General features: G+C 45.2%; 1 protein-coding gene across 1 annotated transcript in view; it reads left to right on the top strand.

Annotated features, from left to right (window-relative positions):
- LOC122799215 (myosin phosphatase Rho-interacting protein-like) overlaps positions 1-12,314 on the top strand; it is a 2,938,789-nt gene that overhangs the window by 455,655 nt on the left and 2,470,820 nt on the right. The gene's annotated exons all lie outside the window — the stretch shown is intronic.

A 12,314-nucleotide genomic window follows, 5' to 3' on the forward strand; every position in this document is an offset into this window, starting at 1 on the left:
CTCGTTTGCCGCTATCAGTGACAGACGTGGTTGTCCGTTCTAGAGTTATACAATAATTAGTTTTTGCTTTCTGTGTCAGATAAATGTTATATTATATCATTTTCTGTTCTCTAATACTTTTCTACCACCCCTCCCACTAGTTTTTGCAGGCATTAGTTTTATTTATTTATTTTTGTACTTTAGCGTTTTTCCTTTCTGTTGCTCTTCTGCTTGCTTGCTTGTGGATGATTCCTCTTTTTCTCTGTTAGTTTAAAAAGAAAAAAAAGAAAAGAAAAAAAGAGGTTGTTCTTTCCTGATTATTATTGCATTACCTTTTGGATTTGGTTTCTTTTTTGCTTCTAATGCTATCATGTCAGACAAGCATTCAGAGTTTAAGCTCTGTTTGGAATGTGGGCATAAAATCTCACATTCCAACGCACACAGTAAATGTGTATACTGCTTGGGTGCTGAGCATCTGTGATCAGCCTGTGACATCTGTGAAGGGTTCAATCCCAGGGCCATAGTTGACTGCAGAAACAAATTGATTCCAAGAGTAGTTTTGCCATTTTCATCCTAATCTTTGCCAGGGGCTGAACCCCCTCAAAAACTTTACCGGGCTCTTCAGATCAAAATAAATGCCCTCATAAGGCTTCAAGGGCTGCTGCAGAGCCACCTGCTAAAGTGTCAGAATCTTCGGATTCTAAGTTGTCAGATCAGAGACCTACATCAGCTCCCGTGGATCTGAAACATTCATTGGAGCCAACAGAAAGTACCTTAACTTTTCCATGTCCCAGACATTGACCTCCCTCCTCGGATCTGAGAGTCTGGAGCCAAACTCCTGATGTGTCCCCGACATTACCAACAAAAATTCTACAAACTCCCACCAGACATTAAAGACCAGAGTCAGTGTCAGCCTCTACATCCTCCAGGAGTCTCTCTGAACTAGATATGGACAGGATGATGCAGAGGTTTCTCAGATCCTAAATTCAGAGGGGGGGTTTTGCCTAAAGTGGATATAAAGTGTACACATCCCTGTTAAAATGCCAGGTTTTTGTTATATAAAAAATGAGACCACAATAACTAATTTCAAAACTTTTCCCACCTTTAATGTGATCTATAACCTGTACAGTTCAATTGAAAAACAAATCTGTTAGGAGAAAAAAATATAAAAAATGCACAATAAGTTGGTTGCGTAAGTGTGAACACCCTTAAACTAATACTTTGTTGAAGCACCTTTTGATTTAATTACAGCATTCAGCCTTCTTAGGTAGGAGTCTTATCAGCATGGCACATCTTCACTTGGCAATATTTGCCCACTCTTCCTTGCAAAAGCACTCCAAGTCTGTCAGATTACGAGGGGCATCTCTTGTGCATAGCCCTCTTCAGGTCACCCCACAGATTTTCTATTGGATTTAAGTCTGGTCTCTGGCTGGGCCATTCCAAACCATTAATTTTCTTCTGGTGAAGCCATTCTTTTGTTGGTTTGGATGTATGCTTGGGGTCATTCTCATGTTGAAAGGCGAAATTCCTTTTCATTTCCAGCTTTCCAGCGGACGCCTGAAGGTTTTGGACCAAAAGGAATTTGGTATTAGGAACTGTTCATAATTCCCTCCACCTTGACTAAAGCCCCAGTTCTAGCTGTAGAAAAGCAACCCCAAAGCATGATACTGACACCACCGTGCTTCACCATGGGGATGGTGTTCGTTTGGTGATGCGAAGTGTTGTTTTTGCTCCAAACGTACCTTTCGGAATTGTGGCCAAAAAGTTCAAACTTGGTTTCATCAGACCATAACCAAGTGTCCCAAAAGCATGTGGGAAAATGTATGTATTGTTTTTCAAATTTTTAGCCGGGCCTGGATGTTTTTCTGTGTAAGAAAAGGCTTTCGTCTTGCAACCCTACCCCATAGTCCAGACATACAGAGAATACATGAGATTGTTGTCATATGTAGTACACAACCAGTACTTGCCAGAATTCCTGCAGCTCCTTCAGTGTTACTGTAGATCTCTTGGCAGTCTCCCTGACCAGTTTTCGTCTCGTCTTTTCATCAATTTTGAGTGGATGTCCAGTTCTTTGCAACATCACTTGTCTCATATTTTCTCCACTTTTTTGATTGACTATCTTCACTCTGTTCCATGGTATATCCAATGCTGTGGAAATTTTTTTGTACCCTTCTCCTGACTGATACCTTTCAACAATGAGATCCCTTTGATGTTTTGTAAACTCTCTGCGAACCATGGCTTATGCTGTAGCAGGCAACTGAGTAAATCTCACGAAAATCCTACTAGGACAGCTGAACTTTATTTGGGGTTAATCAGAGTCTCTCTAATTGATGGCAGGTGTGTACCCAAGAAGACTGAATGCTGTAATCAAATCAAAAGGTGCTTCAACAAAGTATTAGTTTAAGGATGTGCACACTTATGCAACCAGCTTATTGTACTTTTATTTTTATTTATTTTTCCTCTAATAGATTTGTTTGTTTTTCAATTGAATTGTACAGTAGGTCACATTAAAGGTGGGAAAAGTTTTGAAATGATTTATTGTGGTCTCATTTTGTTATATCACAAAAACCTGGCATTTTAACAGAGGTGTGTACACTTATTATATCCACTGTACCCCATCCAGTCTTGGATCTGAGAGTACTCCTCTGTCCCAGCCAGATCTGCTTTTCTGATCTGACCTCTTGTTTCAGAGCCCCAGGATCGTGGACAGCCGAGAAAGTTGGTGTCGGACCTGGGGAAGCTGTCATCCTCGACTCCGACAGTTACCCTGACTAGCTCTACTCTGAGATCTTCAGATGACATTGGGTCTCGAATCCATGATGTTGGTGTGGAATCCGCAGTGGGGGTTCAGCTCCATCGTTGTCGGAGCTGTCCCTTCCTCTCGGAACTTCAGCTCTTGACAGCTCTGGTCCAGATCTTCCTGTAAACCACAGATACAGAGTTATCTCTCCTCCTTCCTCTGTGACTATTTCGGTTTTGAGGGGGTTGGAGAAGGTATCTCCGGATCAGTCAGCCTTCCAGGTTGTGGAAAGGGTCTTCTCTTCTCAGAGATCTGACCTCTCAGATCTGTAATCTTCCCTGTCATTCCTCACTGGATCTGATTAATCTTCCCTGTCATTCCTCACTGGATCTGATTGCTGAGCCTGTCATACCTGTCCAGGGTCAACCTCCAAGACATGCCCGTAGAGGGAGTCCAGTCCTCTTCTGACACCTCCCCTGATGATCCCGTGGAGGAGGTCCCTTGCAAGGAGACGTGCAAAAAGGAGACACATAGAGTCCCCTATGGAGTCTGTCACTGAAGACGGACTTCAATGAGGAAGAGGTATCCCCAAGGTTTCCACCGGAAGAGAGATCCTTAGACAAAGAGATGGCTGGTCAGCCCAAAATCCCTCTTCTGAAGAGTCTGTGTTTTTGGAGGCCTTTGGGATGGGCCCATCTATGTTTTGGGTGACCCCCCCCCCCCCACTGTGCCTGGAAGGAGCTGGACACCATCAAATCTGTACCAAAACGTCCTGATACATTCCTGTCTCCCCAAAGGGTCATCTGAATTGGACCAAGGGCATACCGATAGATGCTATGGTTGTGGCAGCACCTACCAAAAAAGAGCTAGCCGAACAGAGCTGAATGGTCCATCAACTGAACAGGAAGTCCAGAGCAATGGACAGATTTGGTAAGTGCATTTGCACCTCAGCTACCTTCTCGCTGAGCGTATTAAATTATGTAGCCCATTTCACTCAGTTGCAGAGAGGTCTAGTTAAAGAACTTTATGACTCTCTAGCAGAGACCATGTCAGTAGAGGACTTTAAGAAAGTATCTCTCTAATTATCTACTTTCTCTTCCCTGTCTAACTCCTCCATGAGGCTCATCTCCCGTTCAGCAACAGAGGGTACCTCATGGGCAGCCGGCTCAGGTATTGCTATTATAAGACATGCCTGGATAAGGTTTTGTGACTTCAAGGAACCTTTCAAGGCGTCCTTTGTGAATGTTCCCTTTGATGGCTCGTCTTTGTTCGAGCCTTCAGTCAAAGATACTTTAACCCGCATTGAGAAGGAAGGAAAGACCCTGTGTGCCATTGAGATAGAGTTTTCTACCCCTCAACAGGCTTTCTCAAGAAACCAACAAGGAGGTAAGAAAACCTGGTTCCGAAAATCTCAAGGGTCTTTTCAGGATCAACGCAGGGGTTCTTCCTCCAGAGACAGAGGATGAGGTTTCAATGAGAGAGACTACCCCAGAGGTAGAGGGGGGGGGGTCCGCAGAATCAGGGCTTCCGGGAACCTTTCTCTGACAGGCCCCTACCAGCGGTCTTGAAGTACTGCCCAACTGCTCAACTCTGGAGGCAGTCAGGGATCGATGTCCTTCAAGAATGCAACTGCAGTCATAACATATGGGTTGTCCTGCCTCAGGCAGCCCTCGGTCGGCCGGATTCCAAAGTCTGGGTCCGTCGGCTGATGTCGCATTTCTCTCCGACGTCAGAGCGGCAGGAGTACATAAGCATCAGCCGACGCCATCTTCTTCAGTCTTTCTTGCCGCGCGGTGCCCGAAGCAGAAACAGTTCGCAAGTGCCGGTCGGTCAGCTCCTGTATTCTTCGATCCAAAGTCATCAAAAAAGCTAAGTACCCCATTGGGGACCTTTTCTTGCCTCAGCTGATGTCAGAAATTACTGAAAAAGTAAATAATTGTTTGTCTTGTGGTAAACAAATACCTCATAAGGATTTCCATTCTTACTGCCTTCCTTGCCTTGGCCCAGACCACGACGTCTCGGCCTGTGCCGCCTGTGCTCGCTTCAATAAGCGCACTCTCAGGCGCCGGGCAGAGTTCGCTGAAGATTTTTTCGGTGAAAAATTCGATTATACTATGCCGTCAGAATTACCGACATCGCAGACTCCTAAAAAACGAAAAGACCGGGACCGACATCCTCGGCCCGCGTCTTCCACCGACACCACGCCAAAACCTACCACGAGTGCCCCGGTTCCCTCTGAGGCGGTTATTTCACCACCCCGAACCGAAGGCACCGCATTACCGATACCTCCGATACCGGAGACCACACCGACACCAGTTATTGTTTTTCCTCTGGATACTGAAACCGAGGAAATGCCCGAGACCATTGCTGTGGATAAGGTCACTCCTGCACGTGGAGCTGCTAGGCCTCCCATGTCCATGTCTATCAAGGCCTACACACGTGCTAAGGCAGCCAGCAAGTCCAAGCACCTTACTGCTAAAGCCTTACCAAAGCCTACTTCTGAAACACAAATCATGACTATGGCAGCAGACTTAATCTCCATGATCAGAAGTTCCCAGGCCCATCCTGAGAGAGGATCCCAGCCTCCTCCTGATAAGAGGCCCAGGGTTGAGCCCACTGACCCTCTCCCTTCAGATGAAGATTCTGAGGACTCTGTTCACTCCGATAGCCAGGAAGAGCCTTTCCAGACCTACGAGGACTCAGATGCAGAGGACTCCATCCCCTCGGCCTCCCCTCCTGAGGATATTTCTTTTGGGGAAGTTCTGCATTCCATGAGGGAACATTTTAAGTGGCAAGGCCAGGAATATTCTGATTCCAGAAAGCGCCTGAACCTTCCTTAAAAAGCCCCAACACAGGCCCTTAGCTATACCTCCTGTGCTTGATGTTTTGGATGATCTATACTCTGACTCCAGTGTTACCCCTGATACTCTCCCTCCTGCTCCTGCCAAGCCGGACAGATACTATAGAGTCCCAGAAACACATTCTCATTTCTTTAGGGCCCATGCTGTCGATTTAGAAACTATTTCACAGGGGCCGAAAGGGGTTTCAGCTACCACCTCCAAAAATCCTTTGCCTTCCAACAGGGAAGCTAGGTCATTAGAGAGATGGGGGAAGAAGGTTTACACCTCCACTACTTTATCTATGAGAGCTCTCAATTGTCTCTCTCATATGTTTCAATATCAGGATTTCCTGTTAGATGATTTACAGAAAACTTTGGCCTCTCCTGAACCTTTAGATAGGAAGTCTTTGCAGGAGGCTGTACATAACTCTCAGCAAGTTAGCAATCACTTCCTTCAGTGTGGATATGATGCATTGGAAGCTTCATGTAGGGCAGCTATGACAGGGGCGGTCATTCGTAAACATGCATGGTTAAAAGAACAACCTCTACCAGATCATGTTAAGGCAAAACTTCTTGATGCACCGTTGGAAAAGAACAAGTTTTTGGTGCTAATGCTAAAGATGTATTAAAGACCATTGAGGAAAAAGCCAAGTCAGTTCAGACGGTCAAAGATTTCCTCCAGGTTCAGCCATCAAGATTCAGCAGGAACTGGCCTTCAAAAAACTGGTCCTTTCCTAATCCTGAAAGATTTCAAAGGGGCAAAAACAGGCGTGGCCGAGGAAGAGGACAATACAGAGGTTCCTACAGGGGACGACAATGGCAACCAGCAAACCAAAGAAGTGACACAGGGGCTTCTCCTGCCCCACAGGGACAATCACAATGACTTTCCTCTACTTCCGCTGACCAAAGAGCAAACAGAATCTCCCTTGGGCAGAAAATTATCTCTGTTTTCAGACAATTGGCACAGATTGACAAAGGACAAATGGATTTTGGACATTATAGACCAAGGCTACAGGTTCCACTTTCATACCTTACCAAGGAAACAAGGCATGCCAAACCTACCACAAAACCAGAGGGCAGAGGCTATCAAGCAAATTTCTCTGCTTGCTCAGATCAATGCAATAGAAAAAGTTCCACAACATACAAGCTGACGACAAACTGATTTTGACAAAAAACTTGGATTATGTCATACAATTGCTACAAGCTCTGGGATACACAGTCAACTTCCAAAAGTCAAGACTTCAGCCATCCCAGCAAATAACCTTCTTAGGAGCCAATCTAGACACAACCTCTCAAATGGCTTACCTGACAGAAGACAAGCAAAAGAAGTTAACTCATTATTTCAAAAGTTTGGCAAAGCTCACCCAGATGACTGCAAGGAGATTCCTACAGGCCCTGGGTTACATGGCATCCTGCATTCTCCTGGTTCCATTAGCAAGACTACACATGAGAAAGCTTCAATGGTACCTAAAAAGTTTATGGTCTCAACACAGCAACAACCTAGAGACAACCATACCACTCATTCCATGCCTACAAAAGGAATTTCTATGGTGGGCCTCGGTAAGCCAGGCAAACACAGGTATGTCATTCAAAAAACCTCAAATAACACAAACAATGACCACAGACGCCTCAGACATTGGATGGGGGGCGCACATGGAGGGCAGATGTATTCAAGGACAATGGTCTCCAAAGGAAACACATCTGCATATCTACCAAAAAGAAATGCTGGCAGTAATAAATGCCATCGAGGCCTTTCGACAACAACTTCAGCAAGGCCACCTGCTAATACGGACAGACAACACCACTGTCATGTGGTACATAAACAAGCAGGGGGGCACCCATTCTTACCCCCTTTGCAGACTGACAATGAATCTTTGGGAAAAATCACTGAGCTTAAACATACAGTTGCAATCCCAGTTTGTTCCAGGCAAAGACAATGTGCTGGCGGACAGCCTAAGCAGGAATTTCCTAGACCCCCACGAGTGGAGGTTGCATCCAGAAATCTTCATACGACTCACCTCGACATGGGGCAGGCCAGAAGTAGACCTATTTGCCTCCCACCTCAACAGGAGCGGCCTTAGGTCAACTGGTGCCCTAGGCAAAAGGGCACCATGGCACACCCCACCACACCACCCAATGCCCCCATCTTGGTCTACCTACACCAAATAAATACTGGAAAAGTGCCCCTATTAAAGTGGCGCCCTAGGCAGCCGCCTAGTTGGCCTATGCCTAAGGCCAGCTATGCACCTCAATCATCATCTACAAAAGTTCTGTTCAAGGACATATCATCCACAAGCATGGAAAACAGATGCTCTCTCATTCAACTGGAACTTCCTAAAAATCTATGCATTCCCACCTCTGCCACTGATGACCACAGTACTGTTAAAGATCAAAGCAGAGAAGCCAAAGGGGATCCTAATAGCTCCAGACTGGCCAAGACAACACTGGTACCCACTACTACGGAGCATATGCCACAACAAAAAATGGGCCCTTCCCCAATGGCCCCATCTTTTGACTCAAAACAACTTCAAAACAGTACATCCCAACATTCAGACGCTCCAGCTAACAGCTTGGGAGATTCCATGAATAACCTCAATCTATCTCTCTCCAAGGAAGTTCAGCGGATATTAACAGAAGCCCGCAGACCATCCACCAGAAAGGTTTATTCAGCAAAATGGAAGAGATTCAGCATTTGGAATACCAGCAAGGGTCATGATGCATCATTACTGAACATCCCACTCATCCTGGAGTACTTGGCAGATATGCTACAGAATGGACTCTCATATTCTTCTATAAAAATACATGCTTCAGCTATTTCAGCTAGATACAACACTGATCCACCTGTGTTTTCACATCCTTTGTTAAGACAATTTCTTAGGGGAATCAAGAATATAAAGCCACCAAGAAAGGCCCCAGTACCAGCTTGGGACCTCAACTATGTCCTAGAAAAACTGGCTCTACCTCCCTTTGAGCCAGCAGCTTCTGTGGACTTACAATTTCTCTCATGGAAGACAGCTTTCCTGTTGGCAATTACCTCAGCAAGAAGGGTTTCGGAATTACAGGCCCTAATGGCAATACCACCGTTCATAACCTTTCATAGAGACAGGGTCTCCTTATGAACCAACCCTAGCTTTCTGCCAAAAGTGGTATCTAGGGTTTCTTTAAATCAAGCAATTCACCTGCCTACTTTTTTCCCCAATCCTGAGAACAAAGGGGAAAGACTGTTGCATACCTTGGACATTCACAGACAACTTCGCTACTACCTGGACAGAACCAAGGTCAATAGGAAGTCTGATCAGCTTTTTGTAGCTTACGCCCCTGGAGTACAAGGAAAAGCAATTTCCAAACAGACTATCTCAAAATGGATTGGACATTGCATCAGATTTTGTTATTCCTTCCATGGAAAGAGTGTACCAGCCAATGTCAGACCACACTCTACCAGAGCTACAGCCACCTCTACAGCATTCTTAAGAGGGGTGCCTACAAAAGACATTCTAGAAGCTGCTACATGGAGCTCCGTGCATACATTCTCCAAACACTACAACCTCCCTTTATATTCCAGATCCAGAGCAGGCTTTGCTTCGGCAGTCCTGCAGGGATTGATAGCTACACCATCCTTTTCTTAGAGCATTCCACCTCCCCCAGCTAAGCTATGGTATTCAACCCATATGTTATGACTGCAGTTGCATTCTTGAAGGACATAGTACAGTTTTGTACCTACCATAAATGTAGATGTCCGATAGATATACAACTGCAGTCGGGTTTTCCCTCCTTCCCCTCTATTCCTTGGGTCCACTCCTCTCCCTGTTATCCTAGCTGGGGATATCTGTTATGGTGTATCTGTTTATTACTTATTTATTTGTCTGGAAACCTGTTTTTGTCTTCCAAATTGATTACAGCCTTCCTTGGAGGGCACCTGGCATCTGGGGCAAGAAACACTGAAGAAGATGGCGTCAGCTGATGCTTATGTACTCCTGCCTCTCTGACGTCGGAAAGAAATGCGACATCAGCTGACGTCGGACCCAGACTTTGGAATCCGGCCGACTGAGGGCTGCCTGAGGCAGGACAACCCATATGTTATGACTGCAGTTGCATATCTATCGGACATCTACATTTATGGTAGGTACAAAACTGTACTTTTTTCGCTACACCCAAACCCCTGGACCAAGATAACTATAAATACATGGGTATTAAGCATAATTTCCACAGGCTGCTACATTTCCTTTTTCCTTTCCACCTCCAGAAAAACTGAGTAGACTCCCTGACATTCCACCCATTCAAAGGGAGTATGCAATACAAGAAATCCAAAAACTACTGGTAAAAAAAGTCATCCAAGAGGTCCCAACTGGACAAAGAGGATTCGGAAGTTACTCCAGCTTCTTTTTAGTGCCAAAGAAAACTAGGGACATGAGACCAATCCTGGATCTAAGCAATCTAAACCAGTATGTGAAGAAGTCAAGTTCCGGTTGATCATGGTTCAGTCCATACTATAGCTGCTTCGTAAAGATGATGAGATGTGCTCAATAGGCTTGCAGGATGCGTACTACCACATCAAGGTAGACAGGTGTTCCAGAAGTCATCTGCACTTTCGGCTGAGAGACGGTCACTTCCAATTCAGAGTTCTGCCCTTTGGACTCGCCGCTAGGATGTTTACAACGTGTATGGCACTAGTTACAGCTCATCTCAGACTGCAGGAATTCCGAATGTTTCCATACTTAGAAAACAGGCTTCTAACTGCCCCAACCATGCATCCACTTATTCAGGCCAGGGATTATTTGTTTTGGCTTTCCAGTTCCCTAAGCATCACTGTAAATCTGGAAAGGTCGCATTCATCCCCAGTTCCAAAACTGGAATTCATTGGGGTTCTTCTGGACACAGGAAATAGAGTTGTGTGCTTGTCTCCCCATCACGCGTGAACACTGAGAGAAAAGTACAGACTATTCTAGACTTCCTGTCTCCACTGGCTAGGTTAATACTTTAGGCTCTTGGATCTATGGCAGCTGCCATCAAGTGTGTCCCGTTAACGCAATTTTTTATGCGAGTTTTCCAGTGGACCCTGGCTAGACAGTGGTCTCTTCGTTACCAACCTCTGTCTGTTCCTATCAAATTGACAACCATTTGCTAGAGGCACCTACTATGGTGGATTCTTTCGGGTGCCCTGCTCCTTGGCAGGCTTTCTACTTCCTTCCTCCACAGCCACTGTGACCACAGATGCTTCCCAACTGGGGGGGGGGGGGGCATTTCAAGGGAAATATGGTCCAAAGCACGTGGACTTTCATAGAGACCAGATTGCATATCAGTATTCTGGTGATGAGAGCAGTCCTTCTAACACTGCAAGCCTTTCAGGACGTTCTACCTTTAGGAACTATTGCAATTCATACAACATATCGGTAGTCTGGTATATCAGCAAACAAGGAGGAGCTTGATCATATCTTCTGTGCAGAGAGGCCATTGGGTTCTGGGAATGGGTGATACCTTCAAACCGATTTCTGATTGGAACTCGCATACCAAGGAAGTCCACCGTTCTGGCAGACAAACTCAGCAGGGTCCATTTTGATCCCTCATGAGTCATCTCTCAATCAATCACTAGCGAATTTGATTTTTAGCAGCCGGAGCTACCTGACCTGTGACATCTTTGTACATCTTTGTGCCCTCGAGGGACATGTAGTTCATGCTTGGCTTCCCAATCTCCTTTATGCTTATCCCCCGATACCACTGATACAAAATTTCTATAGAAAGCAAAATAATTGAGGAGCACAGCGATCCTCATTGCCCTCTACTGGCCTCATCAAATGTGGTTCCCCTTCCTCTGGTCTCATCTGAAATATCCTCCATGGATACTGGAACCCAGACAGGACCTTCTTTCTCACCCATCAGGATACCTACATCAGAATCTATCCACCCTTAAGCTGAGTACTTAGTTTCTCCAATTCCGATGATTGTTAAAAAAGGTCCAGGCTTTCTTCCTGTTTGATATATAGTCTTGGCTTCTCAGAAGGCTTCGACTAAGAAAGTATACAAAAGCAAATGGAAAGGATTTGCCATTTGGGCCTCTAAGGAAAACATTGACCCTTTCTCTGCTCCAGTCTCAACCATCCTTCTCTTTCTTACTTCCCTGTTTGAAGAAGGGGCTAGTTTTTCCACAGTTAAGCTTCAGCTGGCAGCCATATACAATTTTCATGCTGGGGATTCTTTAGGGCTCCTGTCCATGTCTAGGTTATACAAAGCATTCATGAGAGGAGTTTTCCTTCTTAAACCTCTGATTATAGACATGTCTCCCCCCCCCCCCCCATGGGATCTCACCATTATCCTCCAAGGCCTAACACAGAAGCCCTTTGAACTAGCTAGTGATTGTGAAATGAAGTACCTCCCTTGGAAAACTGTTGTTTTGGTGGCCATCACATCAACTAAAAGAATTTCAGAAATTCAGGCCCTTTCTTCCAAGCCACCATGTAGTAAAGATAGTTTTCCTTTGTACAAATCCCTCTTTCTTGCCTAAAGTGGCTGTGGAATCCAACATTAACCAGTCAGAACAGTTGCATCTTCTTGATGTTCACAAGCAATTATGTTTTTATCTTCACAGAAACACTGATGGAAATCTGACCATTTGTTTGTGTCCTTTTCTTCCAGTATCTAAAGTTATGCTACCTAAATGGATTGCAGACTGCAAATCTTTGATTTATTCCAAGTTTGTTCTGAAATTGCTCTGTCCTCCCAAAGCCCAGTCTACCAGGTCTGTGGCTGCATCAACTGCTT

This window comes from Protopterus annectens, chromosome 4.part0 (genome assembly GCF_019279795.1).
Source record: "Protopterus annectens isolate FY-2018-M chromosome 4.part0, PAN1.0, whole genome shotgun sequence".
NCBI classification, from domain to species: Eukaryota; Metazoa; Chordata; order Ceratodontiformes; family Protopteridae; genus Protopterus; species Protopterus annectens.